This window comes from Mauremys reevesii, linkage group 1, assembly GCF_016161935.1.
Source record: "Mauremys reevesii isolate NIE-2019 linkage group 1, ASM1616193v1, whole genome shotgun sequence".
NCBI lineage: Eukaryota > Metazoa > Chordata > Testudines > Geoemydidae > Mauremys > Mauremys reevesii.
The window spans coordinates 239,148,571-239,169,446 of record NC_052623.1 but is presented as its reverse complement, the minus strand read 5'-3'; the positions used below and the strand labels follow the sequence as shown (position 1 = coordinate 239,169,446).

Genomic DNA, 20,876 nt, shown 5'->3' with positions numbered 1-20,876 from the left:
TGTTAGAGGGGGTGCCACTGGCGGTCATTTCCCCTGAGGGGACACCCGCGACCCGCCCCCGGGCACCGCGTCGCCGAGCGCTGAGGGCACTTTGCAGGCGGCTCCAAGGCGCGGCGCGGCCGTGGCGGGAGGTGGCTGCACGCGGAGGGGCGGCGCGGGGCGCGCGGCGGCAGGTGCCGCGGCTAAACAGAGGACTCCAGCCTCTCACCCGCCCCCACCCGCTACAAGCCCGTCGCTCCCCGCCCTGCCGCTGCCCTGAGCTCTCGCGAGAGCTGGCTAGTAAACAGCCCTCGGATTAGATCCCTCCTGCCGCCCTCCCCCTGCTCGCACGAGCGGCCCCGGCCGGGGAAGTGACCGCGCAGAGCGAGGCTGCAGCGGGCGGTGCGGGGAGGCAGGAGCCGGCAGCCCGGCGCAGGGAGGTGAGTGCTGCAGGGAGCCCAGGCTGCAGGCAGAGCCCTGCCCGGGGAAGTGCCACCCGCCGGGTGTCTCTGTGCTGCTGCAGGTGGGAGGAGGGGAAGGAGCCCGTGTCTTTGGTGCAGAGAGAGAGAGAGAGAGATCCTGTCATTGGAGCCTGGGAATCTCTTCTCCCCACCTCCCCACCAGCGTGAGGCAGCAATCGCAGCCATAGCCAGGCTCAGGGAGGATAGTATTCGCTGTGTGGGGCCGCTGGAGAGAGGCACTGAGGAAGGGAGAGGGTAATAGAGGAATCCGTACTTGTTCAGAGAAAATAAGGACAATGGCCTGGCTCCACTCCTCTCTCCCTCTTGCACCCTCAGCCCCAGTGGCAGAGCCTGTGGGGCACAGGGGGTCTGTGTGTAGGTGTGTATCAGGCTGTGTTATGAGTGAGGGATAAATTGAATGAGCTGAGATTTCTAAAAAGGTGGCAAGTGAGATTTAAAATCTCTTACCAAATCTGCCACCTCCAAAATTCATCACCGCCAGGGGGAGATGGTTACAGTTCCCAATAAGGGGTTCTCACATGTCACGTTTTCAGTTTCTAACTTGGCAGGTTTATTCTTCATGTTTCTTCCCCCAGCTCCAAAGCCTGGGCTAGATAGAGACTCCAGGGCTGCAACTGAGGTACAGTTTTTAAATGAATAAGACTCAGATACACAGCGGAACCCCTTTTTCAACCATGTGAGAGGCTTTAAAAGCCTGCCTTTAAAATTAATCCAGATGGCAGAAAGATGCTCCCCAAAAGGCTGAAGGGTAGCGTGTCGCTTAGACTTTGCGAGATAAGGAAGATCTGTGTTTCATGGGTGCCTATGAAACACAGGGCAGGCTCTTTGGAGTGGGCATAGTAAGAGATGAACCCAAATCTGTAGTTGTTTTGCAGATATGACCTCTCTGGGATGGGAGATGAACTCAGTCAGATCTGTGACTAGATAAAGTACTATAACCAGTAAAGGTGAATAAATAGGTTCAGGTGTGTCTGGCAGGTATGAGATCCTGTGGGGTGTGGAGGCAGTCATTACACAGTCTGGTTTAGGAGTGTTCTGTCCTATTTTAAAAATGTGCCAGTTAAATCTCTACACGGATACACCATTTGAAAAAAGAAAACCTGGCTCATAGGGCCAGATCCAAAACCCATTGAAGTCAATGGGAACCTTTCTGTTGACTTCAGTGGGTTTTGGATCAGGCCCATAGCTTGCCAGCTCAGCTTTTTGCTTGGTTTATATTTTTAACTGAACTACAGTGGCAGTGATTGGGATAAAAGTGAAAATGCAGACAGAAGTAGGAGAGTCTTGTACATGCTTTAAATCTGATGCTTTAAAAAACCCCAAAACAAATCAACCTTTGGGTTAGAACAGTATATTTCAGATACACACCAAAAGTCACCTTCCATTGGCATTAGGTGCCGATATCTCTGTAATAAAATCTTGAATGGGAATAAATAAGTCTTTAAACATGTTTAACCTCTGAGTGTATTACTATTTAGTAGGTAAACTTTATGTATGTATTAATTATGTGTGTCTTTAACCAGAGATACAGTTTCTTCATTCTCAGATTGTTGGTGGGATGTATTGTGCTTTGATTATTTTCTTCATTGGTTCCTTACTAATGAGTGGGTCATCTTGTTTGTAAAGTATTGATGTGGTTTGTTTGTTTCTCTTTTGTTTTTAAATACCATATTTAAGTGTTGACTGCAGTTTTGCAAATTCCCAGGCTGCGGATAAATCTTGTTTGGGAGTATGTACAACACTAAAAACATCACTATGTTTTGCTGTGCATATTCTGTGATGTGTGCCTCAGAATAAGCAGAAATCTTAAACTGTTTCATCCTCTCCACTCCAGAAGTACAATAGGTGAAACAGTATCAGTTTTGTTTTTATTTAGAGCAATAACTGAAATACTTAACAATTTGACATTTCATCATCTTTCTTATTGGTGAATGTTGGCCAAAATATTTAACCATGAGAAACTTGTTATTGTAGCATATATAATGGATATAGTTTTATCTTTGTGTTTTGTGCTATATGTGACTTTCTGACTTTAATTAAAATGTGTCTTGAATTAAGAAAGGTCAACTTCAGTGGGCTTCAGTGTATGCTGCTTTTTGGGTTCATTTTAAATATTACTTGTCAGATTTAAAAACAAAAATCCCTACAAGCAAACCTTGAATGGCATTTTTATTTCAAGGAAAACTAGTTAATACGAATTTAGTTGATATGGGAAGCAAATATCTATGGCAGATAGGTATTCTCATATTTCTCACTTTGAGGCCTGATCCAAAGAAAATGGAGGTCAATGGTAAAACTCCTATTGACTTTCAATGCTTTTGGATCATGCCCGTGTAAGCATACAACAGGGATAGTGTGATCCAAGCAGGGTATGCAGTCTGGACCCCGATAACATCATCCATCATAGGCCTGGTTGTTCAACCCTTACATTGGTGAGCACTGAGGGTCTGATCCTGTGCCCACTGGAGTAAATGGTGAACTGCGGGGGTGTGACTTCTCTCTCACATGAGTTAGGTATGAACCATCTAACCCAATGGGTTTTATCCAGCAGGGAGGATTGGGCCCATTTGGTTGGTGGTGGTGGTTGTTTTTTTTAATTGTCCCTAACTTTTTATTCTGTCCATATTTATTTGGTTAATGACCATGCTTTATTCCCTCTCAAATGTAGGGAGATTATTTAAATGTGAAGCTGGTTGATAAACTTCTGAAATTGTATGATGACAGATGTATGATAAGCCTGTAAATGATGATAAAAAGAATTACTTCTTTAAATACAGTATTCATCAACATAAAGAGTAAGCTGTAATGATATGGTAAATTGTTCAGTTTTATTCCCCCAGAAGAGGCTTTGTGTATCGTAGGGTAATGATAGTTGACATAAATCAAACATACTATTGTACACAAAATCACTTAATCGTCTCTCATTCCTTACTCATTGTAATGTACAGCTACATTTGGAAAAGACCTGCCATCAACGGTAATTGTGTTACAGTACTATAAAAATATGGAGTTGGTAAATAACTAACTGAAGTTTAATTCTTTATGATGCATTGTGGCAGGATTTTTTAAAGGGCTGGATAGCTACATCTTCATCAGTACTATCTTAGCTATAAAAAGAACAGGAGTACTTGTGGCACCTTAGAGACTAACAAATTTATTTGAGCATAAGCTTTCGTGGGTTACCGCCCACTTCTTCGGATGCATCCTGTTCTTTTTGCGGATACAGACTAACACGGCTGCTACTCTGAAACCTATTTTAGCTATGCAAATTAAAACAACAGTGATGGTAATCAAATCTCATAGTTCAGGGCATAAGCTGAAGTTCTAGTGTATTTTTGAGGAGAGGGGTGTTCATCTGCCATTGAAGCACTGAATTTTGGATGTTGCTCTAGATAGGATATTAGATTAGGTGCTTTGATCTGATGTGGCAAATATGATGTCTCTGTAGCTTTAAAGAGTAACTTTTGGTAGTCCCAGTACTTGTGCTCCTGCACCTGCACACTTCTCTCCAAAAGAACACTTTTTTCCTCCAAGAATAACAGTAAAACAAAGGATAGAGAAATAAACTGAGCTGTTAGTGTACCACTTACAAATATTTGGTCAGTTCATGAAGCATTAAAATTAGTGACTGTGGTATTTAATGTCGTATTTTATGCATGAATATGGATCATTTCCTATCATGCCATATCAAACCTTGTTTTAAAACATCTGAAACTGCCCATTAGAGAGATGTGGTCAGACAATAAGTTGTTTGCTTGATAACTTTTTCTGAGCCATTGCAGTGGAATGATGCTTAAGCTAATACAGATACTGCTTAATTTGTGGGGAAATATATCCTCCTTATAAATTCAAACCAGCAAATATCAGTTTCTTGAAGAAGAAGGCCTGCTAACAAAGGTTGAGGAGAAGTGTACTTAAATGGGCCAGATTCACTCCCATTATTGCAAATTGCAGCACATCCCCCTTAGAGGCAGCTGCACCAGAGGATGAGGGAAGACGTTTCACCCAATGGGATGCTCAGGCTTAAATTCCATCTTGGATTCCGTAGTAACACAGCAGATGGCAGCTGTCCAGGAGATGTGCTGAATCTCTGGTAGACACCCAGCCAATTCAGGAACTATGTGAGCTAATTCTGGGCCCCTACCAGAGGAGAAGGGGTTGCAGATGGAAGCCTTTGCTGCTACATCTGAGTGGACTTTCTGCTCCCAGGGGTGCAAGGCCTGGGTTCTGCTGGTGCAACTCATGGAGGTAATTGAGCCCAATGATTTTGAGGGATTGCTTAATGAGGCTGATCTTTCCTGCAGGTTTCACATTTTAGTTTGTGTTATCTGGCAGCACTGCGTATGAATTAACATCTGATTTTTAGAAAATTAATGGAGCTGAACTTAATATTGTTGCTAAAGGTCTGAGTCAATCACCAGGTAACACTATTATAATACTATTGCTACATAGCACTTTCATCCTCAAAGCACGTTACCAGCACTAACTCACTAAGCCTTACCACACCACCCTGTGGTGGACAAGTGCTTACACTGCCATGAAAGGGCCCCCCTTATTACCACAGTTACTTTTGCATATCACAGAACAGTTACAGGGGAGATGGGCTTTCCACAAGCTGGCCACGTACAGCTTACATGGCCACACAGCTCCCCTATCATTTCCCAAGCTTGACTCTGGGATTCCGCCTCCCCTGGTTGCCATGTATGGCATTTACGGGCTTGGAGATGATGTCAGGGGAAGGCACAAGTATGCCTATTGTCTCCTAGCAAGTCTGGTTCTTGCCTGAGTCAACCAGGGACATTCCTTAAAGGGAATCACACAACCAGCACTGAACTTCCCCCCAAAGGAGAGAAGACAGGAGGAATCATCAGGTTTAAGAATTCTTCCCACTACACTCTCTCTGCAAGGCAAGGTGGGAGAGTATTGGAAGGAGGAAATGCCCCAGCCATACTAGCTAGGTAGAAATGGTGGATCTTAAGTCGAAACCTCCCTCTTGAGATTTATAAGACTAGGGTGGGAGAGAGCGCCTCACAAAGTAACGTTTTATTAAAAATAAACAGTTGTGAAACCTAGCCCCAGCCTGGAGCCTGATCAGGGAGTTACTGCAACCTGAGCCAAACATCAGTCTAATAGTGAAAGAATTGTCTGTCCCACCTAAAAATGTAATTAGTTTTAGCAGGCAGGGTGGGGACTGCTTTCATTCATAGCTCTTTGGATAAAATCATTCCAACGGTAGGTTCACCATTTCTTGAGGTTAAAGGCCACCATGCTGCACTGCTAGGCTCTACAACTTGTGCTTGGTGTTATTTAGAGCTCGGCAAAGCAGGAGAGGAGAATAAGCGAACACAGTCAAAAGGTGACACAGTATAACGTATGAACATTTTTATCAGCCACAGTTGCAGAAGAGTCAGAACAAAGTCTGTGTGAGAGTGGTAGTTCTATGCTGAAAATGTAATTTACCCAGCACAGTAGTCTGTCACTGAAAAGTCAGAGATTTTTAAAAGATGAAAATGAGCTTTTCTACTGGATACCGAGCAATCGGACACCAATGAAAGAGTTTGCTGTTACTATGTAATGCCCAACTGTTAACCCAAGTTACTATTTAGTGCAGTTGTGACTCTTAGTTTGCAGATGTTTGTGTAGCAAATACACGCTGAAGGAATTATTTCCTAGGGCTGGTGTCTTTTACCTCAGGACTTACAGTAGCTGCATGTAAGGTGACCAGATGTCCCAATTTTATAGGGACAGTCTGATTTTTTTGGGGTCTTTTTCTTATATAGGCTCCTATTACCCCCCCCCCAACTCCTGTCCCAGTTTTTCACATTTGCTGTCTGGTCACCGTAGCTGCATGTCCTAGAAAGCAGTGTGTGTTCAGCTGCGTTCACACTGTTAAGAGAAGTTAACGGGGGAAGGGAAGAAGGAATTTTCATCACTAGCTTCACCCTTTTGCAACATCCTGCACATACACGTTTGTCACTAGGTTTTTTTTGTACTGTCTCGGTTGCCCAGCTGTGGTGGTAAAACGTTCTGATTGAACAGCTGGCACAGCGTTCCTCATGACTGACCTGTCGTATAGCACTTCTGTAAATTGAAAGGTTTTTTGTGTCTAAAGAAACTTGCTAAATTAAGCTTCGACTTTGCTATTTAAAATCATTTGTTTCTTTCACCACTTGAAATTCTTCACAGTATGGCTCTTGGTTTCTACTATAACTTTATAAAAAAGCCTGAGCAAGCCTGCTTTAAAATGTGTGTTTGTGGGAGGGAATCTCTCAGACATTCAGGTATACAAAAAATATAAAATAAAAATAGCAAACAGTCATTTAGAGCTAGTTTTAAGTGTCATTTAAGGTAAAGTCTTGTGGTCTTTTTTTGCTCTTACCATTAGGCATGGCTGCCTCAGCAGTGAAGAACCATTGTAAATTCATTATTTGTACAATAATCAGTAAGTCTTAATGTATGTGATCTCATTAAGACCTCTGCTCTCAAATCGTTCTTGAGCAATGGGATAGACTGCCATTTGTCTATGCAAACTTGTTATAAGGTATTTGGCTTAATGAAGTTCTGCTGTACATCATTAATTTTGTGTGGTACTCTCCCTCTCCTCCCTCAGAAGATATTCAGGTGCTTCAGTTGATGGGAAAGGAGACTTCATTTAGAATATAAGAATGGTAATTTGCATTTCTGTAACACTTCCTATGGAAGCATTTCAACTCAACTGATATGACTGTATAAAAAGTTTGGATATGGTGAGCCAGTTTCTCAGTTGCAAGGTAGTTTGGAAAACAACCCAGCATGTGCCTTCCCTCATTACAAACAGTTCAAAACACCACTAGCAGTCTCTTCATAGATTATTATATTTTGGATAATTAAGAATAGTAATTGGGCAAACTTGAAGTAAAATAGTGATACTAAGATTAATAAAAACGGTGATCTCCTTGGACGGGGGCCATCCTGAAGTGTCTGTACAGTTCCTAGTGGACACACTTACATTTGAAGATTAATTACAATTAATAATGAAAAGTTAGGCAGACTTTGATAGGAAGAAGTAAAACATGAATTTATAGTAGTTCTGACAGAGTGGTCCCTGTTTAGAAGAAACGTACAGTATTGCAGTTAAATGTATTCTCCATCTGAACCGCAATACTATAACTATCATTAAGTTAATACTCCTGAGGAATTCTGTGCCAAATAATTAAAAATTCTATGGAAAAAAAAATTCTGCACACAATATTTTAAAGTTCTGCAAATTTTATTTGTCAATAAATAAATGTGGAGGTTTAAACATGGCAGTGGGGAGCACAGGCCACTGGCTGCACAGAGGTGGGAGATCACCGTGGAGCTGCCCCCTCCTTCACCTGAACAGACTCAGCAATAAGGCTGCACCCAACCTTGACACAGCACAATGGCCAGGCCTGCTCCAGAAGTACCCTGGGCTCTGCCTCTCCATGCCAGGTGCACCAAGTCAGTAAGCAAGAGAGACGGACTCTCTTGGACATGCCCAGCCATGGCCCCCAATCCAGGCAGGGGACAAGTAGGCTCAGTCCAGCAAGATCCAAGTGTGGAGGGGCTTAGTGTGGGGGGATCCAGGTGTGGGATGAGAGGTCTCTGTGTGGGGCAGTCTGAGTGTGAGCAGCTCAGTGGGGGGTCTGGGTCAGGGGGAATCTGGATGCACAGGGGCTATTGGGGGGGTGTCTGGGTGCAGAGAGGTCCAGATAAAAGTGGTTAGGGCTCAGCAGAGGAGGGTCTGGGTGTGAGGGGTGTCTGGGTGTTGGGGGAAGAGGGCTTGGTGAGGGAGGTACAGATGCAGCTGATTGGAGTTCATTGGGGGCATCTGGATTTGGGGGACTCAATGTGGCCCAGGTGCGGGGGGTTAGATTTGTCAGGGAGGGGGGTTGAGTGCTGGGGGTTTAGCGGGGTGGACTGGGTGCAGGGGGGAGGGTCTGGATGCAGTGGGGAAGGGCTCAGAGGGGGGTCTGGATGCAGGGGAGTCGGGTGAATTGGGGAGCATCGCCCCGTAAAATGACCCCTCCCTTGTGACTGAAGAACAATGGGTGCAGGAAGGGGTGGGGGTGTGGAGCTTCCTGCAGCTGGGGAGTTTTCTGGGGTGGGTCTGACCTGGCCTCGACTGCTCCTTTCAGGGGAAGAGGACATCCCATTGTCTCCCCCCCCCCCCCCGCTGAGCCTGGTGCAGGGTAGGAGCCACCAGCTGCAGCATCTCCAGCCCTCTTCCCCCGCCCGGTGATTGAACTCTCCACTGGCTGCTCTGGGTGCCTGAAACAATGCGCCCGCGCTGCAGGGCAAGGGTGTGTGATGGCTCTTGTGGCTTCCCTTTGCTTTCCCTTGATTTTCTGCAGGGAAGCAAAGAAATATGTGGGGGACATGAATTCTGTGCATGCGCAGTGGCACAGAATTCCCCCACAAATAATTAAGGTAGAATTACACAAAACTTGACTATGTTAGCCGCCAGTTAAAACTAAGGGCTTAGCTACAATAAATTTAGGAAATATTGCATCTCCTACAATACTTTTCAGCAAAAGGAGGAATTTTAAACTACTATGTAGAATTTAGAGTAGAAGAAAGGTTGTTACAAACAGTATCTTTTTTCTTTATATAAGCTTTAAACCTGGGTGATATCTCTTCTATATTATGCTGGTAGGAGTGCAAGGATTTAAACAGACAAAACATGTGCCTTAATAGAAATGTTTGAGGCCCGCCCCACCCCCCAAAAAAGCATTGTGGTTGGAACTGATTTAATTTCTTTTGTTTAAAACTTTTTAAAATGACAACTGTTTTTTCAAAACGAAACCTTTAGCAGTTTTTTGCTTGGGGTGGGGAGAGGAACTTCCCCCACCTAACCCCTCCAAATAGTCAGGATTTTTTTAAATTGTTTTCAGAGGGGCATGAGAGAGGATCTTGGCTCCTCCTGTTTTTCTCCACTTTCCCCCATTTCTCTTATTTCCCTTTTATTACTGAAAAAAGACAGGAAAATAATTGAATCTTTTTTGTTGACAAGTCAATGACCTTGGAAACATTTTGCACAATTTTTTTAAAAAATTACTAAATCTTTTTGTAGTACCTACTGACTACTTTACAGTCAGCTCTAATTACAGCTAACTGTGCACAATAAGGGGCCTGATCTTGCATTCCTTGCACAGGAAGGAACACACGGATGTTACCTGGAGCTCCAGGTGTGTAAGGAATGCAGGAGTGGGTAAAGATTCCAAGTGATGTGGCAGTTTTAGTGAAAAGTGCAAAGTAATGCACATTAGAAAATAAAAATATCCCAATTATACATACAAAATGATAGTGTCTAAATTAGCTGTTACCATTCAAGAGGGGGATCTTAGAATCATCATGGATTGTTTTCTGAAAACATTCATCTGCCAAAAAAATAAAAGCCCACAGGATGTTAGGACCCATTAGGAAAGGGATAGATAATAAAACAGAAAATGTCATAATGCTGCTATATAAATCCATGGTACATCCACACCTTTAATTCAGCATGTAGTTCTGGTCACCCCATCTCAAAAAGTGTAGATTAGAATTGGAAAAGGCATAGAGAAGGGCAACAGAAATGATTATAGGTATGGAACAGCTTCTATACTAGCAGAGAATAAAAAGACTGGGACTGTTCAGCTTAGATAAAGATGACTAAGGAGGGATATGACAGAGGTCTATAAAATCAAGACTGGTATGGAGAAGGTGAATAGGGATGTGTTATTTACTCATTTACATAACACAAGAACTAGGTGTCACCCAATGAAATTAATAGGCATTAGGTTTAAAACTAACATTGTGTGAAGTAGTACTTCACACAACTCAGCCAACCTGCAGAGCTCATTGCCAGAGGAAGTTGTGAAGGCCAAAAGTATAAACTGCGTCCAAAAAATAATTAGATACGTTTAGGGAGCATAGGTCCATCAATGGCTGTTTTTCAGTTTGGTGAAGGATGCAATCTATGCTCCAGGTGTCCCTAAAACTCCAACTGTGAGAAACTGGGACTGGATGACGGGATAGATGGCTCAAAACTGCCAGGTTCTCTTCATTACATCTGAAGGTTCTGGCATTGGCTGCTCTCAGAAGACTGAATATTGGGCTAGATTGGCCATTGATCTGACCCACTATGAACGTTCTTATGTAATAACCGCTGTATAGGAAAACAAAATTAATGGGATTAAAATTTTTACTTAAATTTTGCAAAAACTTGTGTGAATATATACAGAGGGAGGGAGTTGTCCAATTTAGGATTATAATATCTTCATAGAATATTAGGGTTGGAAGAGACCTCAGGAAGTCAGCTAGTCCAATTCCCTGCTCAAAGCAGGACCAACACCAACTAAATCATCCCAGCCAAAGCTTTGTCAAGCCAGGCCTTAAAAATCTTTAAGGATGGAGATTCCACCACCTCCCTAGGTAACCCATTCCAGTGCTTCACCACCCTCCTAGTGAAATAGTTTTTCCTAATATCCAACCTAGACCTCCCTCATTGCAATTGAGACCATTGCTTCTTGTTTTGTCATTTGCCACCACTGAGAACAGCCTAGCTCCATCCTCTTTGGAACCCCCCTTCAGGAAATTGAAGGCTGCTATCAAATCCCCCCTTACTCTTCTCTTCTGCAGACTAAATAACCCCAGTTCCCTCAGCCTCTCCTCGTAAGTCATGTGCCCCACCCCCTAATCATTTTTGTTGCCCTCTGTTAGACTCTCTCCAGTTTGTCCACATCCCTTCTGTAGTGGGAGGACCAAAACTGGACGCAATACTCCAGGTGTGGCCTCACCAGTGCTGAATAGAGGGGAATAATCACTTCCCTCAATCTGGTGGCAGTGCTCCTACTAATACAGCCCAATATGCCGTTGGCCTTCTTGGCAACAAGGGCACACTGCTGACTCCTATCCAGCTTCTCATCCACTAATCCCCAGGTCCTTTTCTGCAGAACTGCTTAGCCAGTCAGTCTCCAGGCTGTAGTGGTGCACAGGATTCTTCCTTCCTGAGTGCAGAATTCTGCACGTGTCCTTGGTTGAACCTCATCAAATTTCTTTTGGCCCAATCCTCCAATTTGTCTAGGTCACTCTGGACCCTATCCCTACCCTCCATCATCTCTACCTCTCTCCCCAACTTAGTGTCATCTGCAAACTTGCTGAGGGTGCAATTAATCCAATCATCCAGATCATTAATAAAGATGTTGAACAAAACCAGCCCCAGGACCGACCCCTGGGGCACTCCTCTTGATACCGGCTGCCAGCTAGACATAGAGCTGTTGATTGTGACCCGTTGAGCCCAACAATCTAGCCAGCTTTCTATCCACCTTATAGTCCATTCATCCAATCCATACTTTTTTAACTTGCTGGCAAGAATACTGTGGGAGTCCGTATCAAAAGCTTCACCTACTAATCAATTTGATCCCTTAAACCCTTTGCATATTAATCTCCCATAACTTCAGTGGGAGCTCTGCATATGGGATGAAATTCTAGACCTGATTAAGTTAATGGCAAAACTCCCACCAACTTCAGATAGGGGCAGGATTTCACCCAAGGCCTCTTACTACTCCTATTGAGATGCTTGGATATCACAGCAAGGAGTGTGGTATAAATACTATGCCTTGATTTATTATTTTATACTATGGGATCAAGCCCCATTGTGTTAAGTGCTGTTAAAACACATTCAGAGACACTGCCCCTACCCTGAGAGGTTACTGCCTAAGACCCCGTCTTTCAAACACTCATTTCACTTTAACCATGTGACTTAGTTTCATTGGGAATGAATAATATAAAATGGACTTGTATTAAAATAAATGTTTTATATAAACAAGCCATTTCTTCTTTATTTCAGGATGACTTTCTATTACTTTTTAGTTTTGGTAAACATGGAACTTTGTTACACTCCCAGTGGCCCTATTGAGATGGTTTAAAGTTAATGTGTACTTGCATAAGTCTTCTCAGAGTGCGGGCATCAAAACAAATCTATCAGTGATTTACAAGGAAGAGAGTGGGATACAATCAAATATATTCACACATTTTCCATTTTAAAAATAATGAAGTGCCATTTAGCCTGATATAACACTGTAACCATTGTCCACTAGCTGATTGAAAGGATTTTATAAACTTTGGAGAGTCAGAAATGGGAAAAGGAAAAAAAAAGAGGAGGCATAATTAGCCAGATATAAAAATTCAAAAAAAATTAAATTATTGTAACAATTTAAAAATTAATTTATTTTTCATGATTTATACAGTTTACTTTTATCAGATCTGGCAATGAAAGGAAAATAGCCAATTTCACTTTTGTTTACAGTCCCGTTCTAATCAGTTTAACGTTCTGGTTTTTAAGCACTAGAATTCAGTGCAGTACAGTACAGCTTTTGGGTAGCAGACATTGCAAGGAAAGAGTTATTTGCTTTTAAAAAAAAATTGTTGGAACTCTCTCTTTTTCAAAAATTTCATTGAAACCTTTCTATGAAATTTTGGGTCAAATTTGACTTGACACTGTCAGGGACGTGCTGGCCACCGCTTCCCGCAGCTCCCCCAGGAACGGCGAAACGCAGCCGCTAGGAGCTGTGGGCGGCTGTGCAAATGTAAACAAACTGTCTCGCGGCCTGCCAGTGGATTACCCTGACCTGCCACATTTTTCAGTTACTTAGTTGTGACACTTTAACCTAACCTCCCTGCCTACCCCACCTGGTTCCTGCCCATTTTCTCCCAGCCAGCCAGAACAAAGGACCACCACACATAGTCAGGGTGAGGACATTCCTTTAGTCCAGTGGTCCCTGCCCCCCTAGGTGGGTGTAGAGGAATGTCCAGGGAGGTGTAGTGGGGTGCTAGCCAGTCCCCACTGGTGGCGGTGAGGGAGCACCACTCAGCTCTGCTCTGGCCCCATTCCCTGGCTGCAGCTGCAGCCATAGCTCCGCTCCCGGCCCCTGCCCTGGCCCCACTCCTAGCCTTGGCTCAGCCCAACTCCGCTCCCAGCAGGGGGTGCAGGGGCCCGGGCACATTCCATTACAGGCAGTGGGGGGTGGGGAGAGAGGAAAAGTTTGGGCACCACTGCTTTAACCTAAAAATAACAATGTTTTCTTGTCTCCATAATCTAAATGCTTTTTTTTGTGAAAAGCAGTCTAGCCATAGACTTCTAAAATGTCATCTTTAAAAACTGCTGCTGGACAATGGACATTGAAAAAGTATTGTACTCTTATGCGGAGTGGTTAGAATATACTAGAGGAGAGAGCTACAGTGTTTATATAGATCTGCCTTGTCTGCAGTTGAAGTATGCCGGGTGAGATTCTGCAATGACTGAGGAAAATCTAAATGTTTTTTCCCCCTTGCCCTTTGCTGCCAAGGCAGCAGGGCTGGGTTTTACTGCAAAAAGATCGGTTAAGTAACACTTCGAATGGTAAAGTAAATGATTTCCAGATATTGCAAACTAATAAACCACAGTCAGTGCAGTACAGATTAAATTCCATATTTGTCTTGGATGGAAGGTCAGACTCCTGTCTGGAATGATTGAATTTGTACTTTGGGTGCAGCTTCCTTGTATTCAAGGGTGGTGATCATCTTGTCAACAAAACATCTGATTTACAAGATGAAGTCACTTACAATAAGTAGACTTTCCATATACATGGAATGAATCAACTTCGGCACCTGCCTATGCTTTTTCTTGAGTTTTCTACCCACTTTAAAAGAAAAGAATATAATATGCTATGTGTTTGACGGGGGTGGGGGAGAAAAGGCCAAGGGAATCTTTTTTTTTTCCCCTCAAACTCCTATTTAAATTATGCAAAATTTAGCTAGCTAATATTATTTTAAGGGGAAACTGCATTCATTACATTCTAATATCTCTGGTGAAGATGCAGTATGCCGACAGAGCGCTCTCCTGTTGGCATTACTCCATCTTAATGAGAGGCGGAAGCTATGTTGGCAGGAGAGTATCTCCCATCAACTTAGCAGTGGTGTGGACAGCACTTAGGTTGATGTACATTGTGTTGCCCGGGGGGTGGCTTTTGCACATCCCTGGGTGATGTAAATTACATTGACCTAAGCAGTAGTGTAGACAAGCTCTAAATGAGTATTTACTAAAGAAGCAGAAGAAAATATTTTAAAAACACTGGGGGGGGGGGAAGAGGGAGAAATACCTGTTGTTTTTTCACACCTCCAAAAGTCCTGTGTGGCTCAGGTTAGTTGCTCAAAGAGAATTGCTGTTTCCCAGAAAAACGTCTGGTCTGTTGATATAGGGCACAATCCTGCTCACGTTAAAATCTGACAAAATTTTCATTGACTTCAGTGGGAACAGGATTGGAACAAGAGCTTTTTGACAAAGGAAATAATCTGTATTTTGATTGCATGTTACTTTTAAAAAATGACATGCAAAGGATTCAAATGATCTTTTTGTTTGTGTATGAAATATAAAGAGAGCCTTGAAAGGAAATCTTTTTAAATTACTTTTTCTGCCTCTCCCCCTTTTTTTTACATTAGAAATACAATTCTTATTTGCCCTTTAAGAGCCTCAAGCTGCCTTTTGCAGTAGCAAATTTCATAGCCATAATTAATTAATTCACCTAATTTAGGAGCAGTTCACTAAACACCCAACATTCAAAAGGACTGAAACCCTCCTCATAGGACACTCATTCTCGCTGTTCTCCTCAGTATATCTCTATCTGCTTAACAAAGCCAACTGCACTAAGATTAATCATGCTAATAAGCTTTTGTCATTTCAGCCAAAGAACGTCCATGTTAGAGTTCAATACCAATGATCAAGTTCCACCAACATTGATCTGAATCAGTGGTGGACAACCTGCATCCTGCGGGCCTCACGCAGCCCATCAGGCTAATCTGCTGGCGGGCCACCAGACAGTTTGTTTCCATTTGCATGGCCACCTGCAGCTCCCAGTGGCTGCTGTTTGCCGTTCCTGGCCAATGGGAGTGGCGGCCACTACATCCCTCAGCCTGTGCTGCTTCCCGCAGCTCCCATTGGCTAAAAACAGTGAACCGCGGCCACTGCGAGCTGCGGGTGGCTGTGCAAATGTAAACAAACTGTCTGGCGGCCCGCCAGTGGATTACCCTGCCGGCCGTAGGTTTCCCACCATTGATCTGAATTGTACTTGTAGTACTTGCAATTTAGTTGAATTTCTAACAAACTAAAATCAAAGATCCATTTCAGTCAGTGGGGAAGGAAGAGAAATAGTCTAGTTTATTACATGACCTGTGCATTCAGGTTCTGAATCTGTTGCCATCTGGTTCCTCTTAAAATTACCCAATATTCTAAAGTGAAGTACAAGTTAAAAATAGTCATTTAACTGTTTGATGTGAGTTTGGATTAAAATTTTCCAGGAAAAAAGCCAGTGAAGGCAAGGCTGCTGTGAAGTCCCAGCTGTTCTGTGCAGTGTACATGCACTGCTTTGCTGCTGCCCAAAAAATGATTTTGAACAATGTTCCTTTTTCCTTTGATATTCTGTTGGCATAACTTTGAGAAAATATCACTGCAGTTGCAAACAAAATCTTGTTAATTCAGAGACTGTATGTGGTACATGATGTAGTTGGAATGTTCTTAACTGTCTCTGGAAGAGCATCAGAATCTGCTTCGTAATAACAGTTACTAAAACTTCTGAGCCCAAGAGACACCAGTGATAGAAGCAGATGATACTCCCCTGGAATTAATGCACTTGTACTCATGAAGAATCTAGCTCAGTCTTCATTTAAGTGGTTGATTTTTTGTTTTGATTGGTTGGTTTGTTTTGTTCAATCTTCTCTTATTTAAACTGTATAGAGCTTTTTTTTCCTATCTCTTAGTTTTGAATGCTAAATCTTATGAGCAACCATAGATACTTAGAGTTTGGGTTTTTTTTCCCTTAAGTGCACAATCTTCACTTTTCAAACATGTTTCATTATGAGAACATGCAGATATCTTTCCAGAGAAATAGCTTGCCTCTCCCAAAGGTTCAAATGTTGACCTTTCAGTTCTTAGTTGTGAGCAGCTGGTGACATCTGGGATTAGAGATTCAGTTTCTCAACTCTTCCTTTGCTGACTATGTAGTTTTGATAAATTACGTATTTTGCTTGATTATTTTTTGTTTTTGTTTTAAAGATCTTCAAATAAAACTTTTTCCTTTCCTCCTACCAAGATTTAAAATAGGCTCTCTGTGTTGTATGTATAATGACTTGGACAAAGTATGGCCATGTGACGATGGCACTGTATACAAAACATAAATACATGGAAAGAAAACTAGAGATTGGGTCTTGAACTCTAGGCTCACACCATGATTTTGGCTAATTCACTTAATTTTGCTGTATCTCAGTTTCCCCATCTATTAAATGAGAATAGAGATCTTTATCCTCCAATGTGAAATGCTTTGATCTCTACAGATGGTAAGCACTGTATATATGCCCAGTATTGGCTTTCTATCATGAAGACAGGGGAGTGGGCATTCCCAGCTCTGCTACAGCTATCCTGTGTGATACAGGTGTCTCTGGCCAAATCCTGTCCTAATTTACACCTGTTTGAAATCCACAGAGTTCTGTTAACTACAGGATTTAGCCCTCTCAAGGTCAGTTTCCTGAGTAGCGAAATGTGGATAATACTACTGACCCACCCATATAAGGGATGTGCTGTATGGCTGTGTTAGTTAATACACCTCTACCTCGATATAACGCTGTCCTTGGGAGCCAAAAAAATCTTACCACGTTATAGGTGAAACTGTGTTATATTGAACTTGCTTTGATCCACCGGAGTACGCAGCCCCGGGCCCCCCCCCCCCCCCCGACCACTGCTTTACCGTGTTATATCCAAATTCGTGTTATATCTGGTGGCGTTATATCGAGGTAGCAGTGTATTTGCAATGTGCTTTGAGATTTTTGGATGGAAGATTCTAAAGAAATTAAAAACATCTGCCACTGAGGAGGTAAAATAAACCCCCAAACTATAGTTCAGTTAAAGTACCTTTCTGACTTTAACACAAAGAATATTCAAAACAAGAACAAAGCAACTCGGAACACTCAGTAACAACCACCAGAGACCTTTTCAACTTTCAACAAGCTGAGAAGGGAGAAGACACACCCTTCCCTCTAGGGAGCTGCCACCGCAGCAGCTGCTTCTCTGCTTTTATAGTTAGTCTGAGGACAGGGGTGCTGGAACTAGGGTTGCTGGGGGTGCAGCAGTACCCCCTGGCTTGAAGTGGTTTTCATTATATAAAGGGGGTTACAGTTTTGTTCAAAGTCTTTCAGCACCCCCACTATAAAAAATGTTCCACCACCACTGTCTGAGGATGCATGATTAGAATAAAATCCAGCTCCCTTTCCTATAGCTGTCTTGATATCCAAGGGCGAAGATGGTACATATTAGTGAAAACGTATTTTTGCCTCTAGACTAAGCAGATTGGCCTCTGAATACAAATGGGGAGTTGATTGGTTGAGTAAATAAGTGCTACTTTCACGCAATCGCTCTTTTGACCACAAGAGCCCTTTTAAAATAGTTTTTAGTAAAAGTTATAATTCCAGCACTCCTTTTTATCATCTAGGAATAATCATAAACATAAAGAAGTCATACGGCTTGACCCTGATTTTGGAGCAGCTCCACACTATCAGCCTTAACGTTTTCTTTATCTTTGATAATGTGGCTTGTTACTTCATAATGCATAAAGGGAAAATGGTGCTAGGTTCTGTGTTGTGAAATAAAAATGCTCGCTCTCACCATTTAAAAAAAATTTGCAGCAAACTATATATCTGATCTAGTTACTCTGATATCTTTACAAGGAAACTTGAAAAATATCCAGGTGTCATGCATTTGGCAATATTTTTAAAGAGAGCTGATTTAAAGTATCTGACACTGTTTGCATATGAGTAAAAGAATATGGAAACGTTGATTAGAGAGACATTCAGTTAAATATATTCTACTGAACTCCTAGTGGCAACATTTTGCTTTTAGCCAAGGGAAAAAATAACCACATTGGGAAATGTTATTGCCAAACCTAACTGGTCACTCGCATTAAATTGTTAATATTCAGAGAAGTTCTTTTCCTTTTGTCATCTTTTCTTTGTTTCACTTTATGAAACCAAAATATGTGCTCATCCTGTGCTCGGGGCACCTACGTAATACACACTTTTCAGAGTAAAGTATCATAATTGTTTCTCTCACACTATCAAAAAAGACACAAATATGCACCAATATATACAATGATGACTCAGATGGAATAGGCATACTAATAATAGCTTCCAGTCACTGCAGTCAGATCTGGTGGGTTCACCCATTTGGGTCCCATTGCAGGATACACGCTAAAACATTTAACCCAGCGCTCCAAGAGAGAAATGAGTTTTCAACCAATTTAAATACTATAAATCATTTTAAGAACTTATAAAATGGATTCATTAATAATGTTCCTGTGAGGTAGAGAACTGGTATCCCTATTTTACACATCGGTAAACTGAGGCACAGCATAAGTGTTTTGCCTAAAGTCACACAGGGAATCCTTGACAGAGTTGAAATAGAACCCAAATCTTCAAAGTTACTTAATACAGTTTCCTCTGTCTTAACCACAGAAGCATCCTCTCTCTTTGCACATGCATAATATGCATCTAAAACAGGGCTAACTTTTCAGTTGTTCATTTCTTAAATGCTAGTATCAGCAGCCAGGACCCAGGCATGTGTGTTTGTTTTTGCAGTAGGGATTGTCCAACTTTATCACCAGTAGATGACGTATTCAGTACTACCTTTGCAGGTAAATCTCCTATTAAAGACAATGGGAGGTTTGCCAGGATAACGAATGTGTAAGAAGAGGTGAAGAAGGCCATTGGGGTTGGACATTCCTGCTGTTGTGTCTTAAGTCAAACATATATATTCTTCCAGACATCGCTTTTGTTAGTGACAAGCTGGCTAGCAAACACTAGGTTGTATGATCAAACTGCCCAGATCAAAACATAAGAAATGTCAGCCCTGAATGCATGGAGGAGGCTTCTGCCCCATGTCAGCACCACTGTTTGATCTGGCTTGTCCATGTGTAGACTCTGAACAGCATGCAGGAACTAAGCAACACATGCTAGAAAGCTTTTTTAGGCTTTGTAAAAGTGGCCATTATTGATAAATAACTATATGTAACAGCTCATCAGTAATATGGAGAGGTACAATATATGAGACATCATCTAGGAGACTGTCTCTAATTTTTAAATATGATTGATCTCACTGAATACAAGGTTAATCAAAAGAATGGTCTCCCTTGTTACTATAGTTTGAACTAGAGGGACATGGGAATGTATTAATAATCTTACTATGTTTTCAAAGCCTTTTAACATGCTCCTCTGCACAGCGAGCAGGCAAAAGTTGGTTTAAACAGAATGAGCAGCAAAGAGTCCTGTGGCACCTTATAGACTAACAGATGTTTTGGAGCATGAGCTTTCGTGGGTGAATACCCACTGTGGCAAAGTTCCTCCTCTCCTCTAGTAGGTCCTGCGCTTATTGGCGGATTTCTTCCCCTCAGTGGTTTTCCCCTTGGATGAAACCCATAGTCTGGATCAACTACTCCTATGTCTGATTAGGAGTAGCGGGGCTAGGGGGGAACCCAGGCCCGCCCTCTACTCCGGGTTCCAGCCCAGGGCCCTGTGAATTGCAGCAGTCTCTATAGTGCTACTTGTAACTGCTGCTTGACCGCTACAGCTCCCTGGGCTACTTCCCCATAGCCTCCTTCAAACACCTTCTTTATCCTCACCACAGGATCCTCCTGGTGTCTGATGCTGCTTGATTGTATGGTGTTTTCCTCAATCCTCCAGTAGTACCCCCTCTTAGTTCCTTGTGTCTCCTGCTCCCCCCGACTGGCGTGAGCTCCCCTTTTTATACCAGGTGCCTTGATTATCCTGTCCTGATTGGCTGCAGGTGCTCCAATCAATGTAGCTCTCTCCGGTGCCTTCTAGAAAGTTCTTAATTGGCCCCAGGTGCCTTGATTAGCCTGGAGCAACTGCCATTTTGGTTCCCATGGTACTAGGGATTTGCTTAGCCTGGAGCTAACATACCTGCTCCTCAGTACTTTCCTGTAGCCATCCGGCCTTGCTCCATCACACCACATTTAAACAGAATGTATCTAATCGTCATTGGGCAGTTTGTTCATGTTGTTTGTACTTGCCCACACATTGGCATGCAGCAGTCATTTAACGGGGAAACAGTTTCATTGAAGTATTGAGTGGTAGAGTTTAATATAAAGGAAAACGCCACCCATTTGACTGAGCTGTCTCCAGGGCAAGCACAAGACTGGAATGAAGTCCCACAGAAACAAAGGCCCATCACAAACTTTAGCACCTTCCCCGCTAAGGCTAGGTGTACACTTAAAAATTAGATCAACCTAGCTATGTTGTTCAAGGCCATGAAAAATGTCGTGCCTCAAGCTCAGTATTTAGGTCGACCTAACCCTCACTGTAGACACAGCTAGGTTGATGGAAGAATTCTTCCGT

The 20,876-nt window shown here is 42.7% G+C and overlaps 1 protein-coding gene across 1 annotated transcript in view; it reads left to right on the top strand.

Moving 5' to 3' along the window:
- Positions 1–243: 243 nt before the first annotated feature.
- Positions 244–20,876, top strand: part of STK38L (serine/threonine kinase 38 like) — a 58,252-nt gene continuing 37,619 nt past the window's right edge. The window contains exon 1 of the mRNA XM_039511424.1: positions 244–419. The gene's annotated coding sequence lies outside the window, so the exon portion shown is untranslated. The remainder of the gene's footprint in view (positions 420–20,876) is intronic.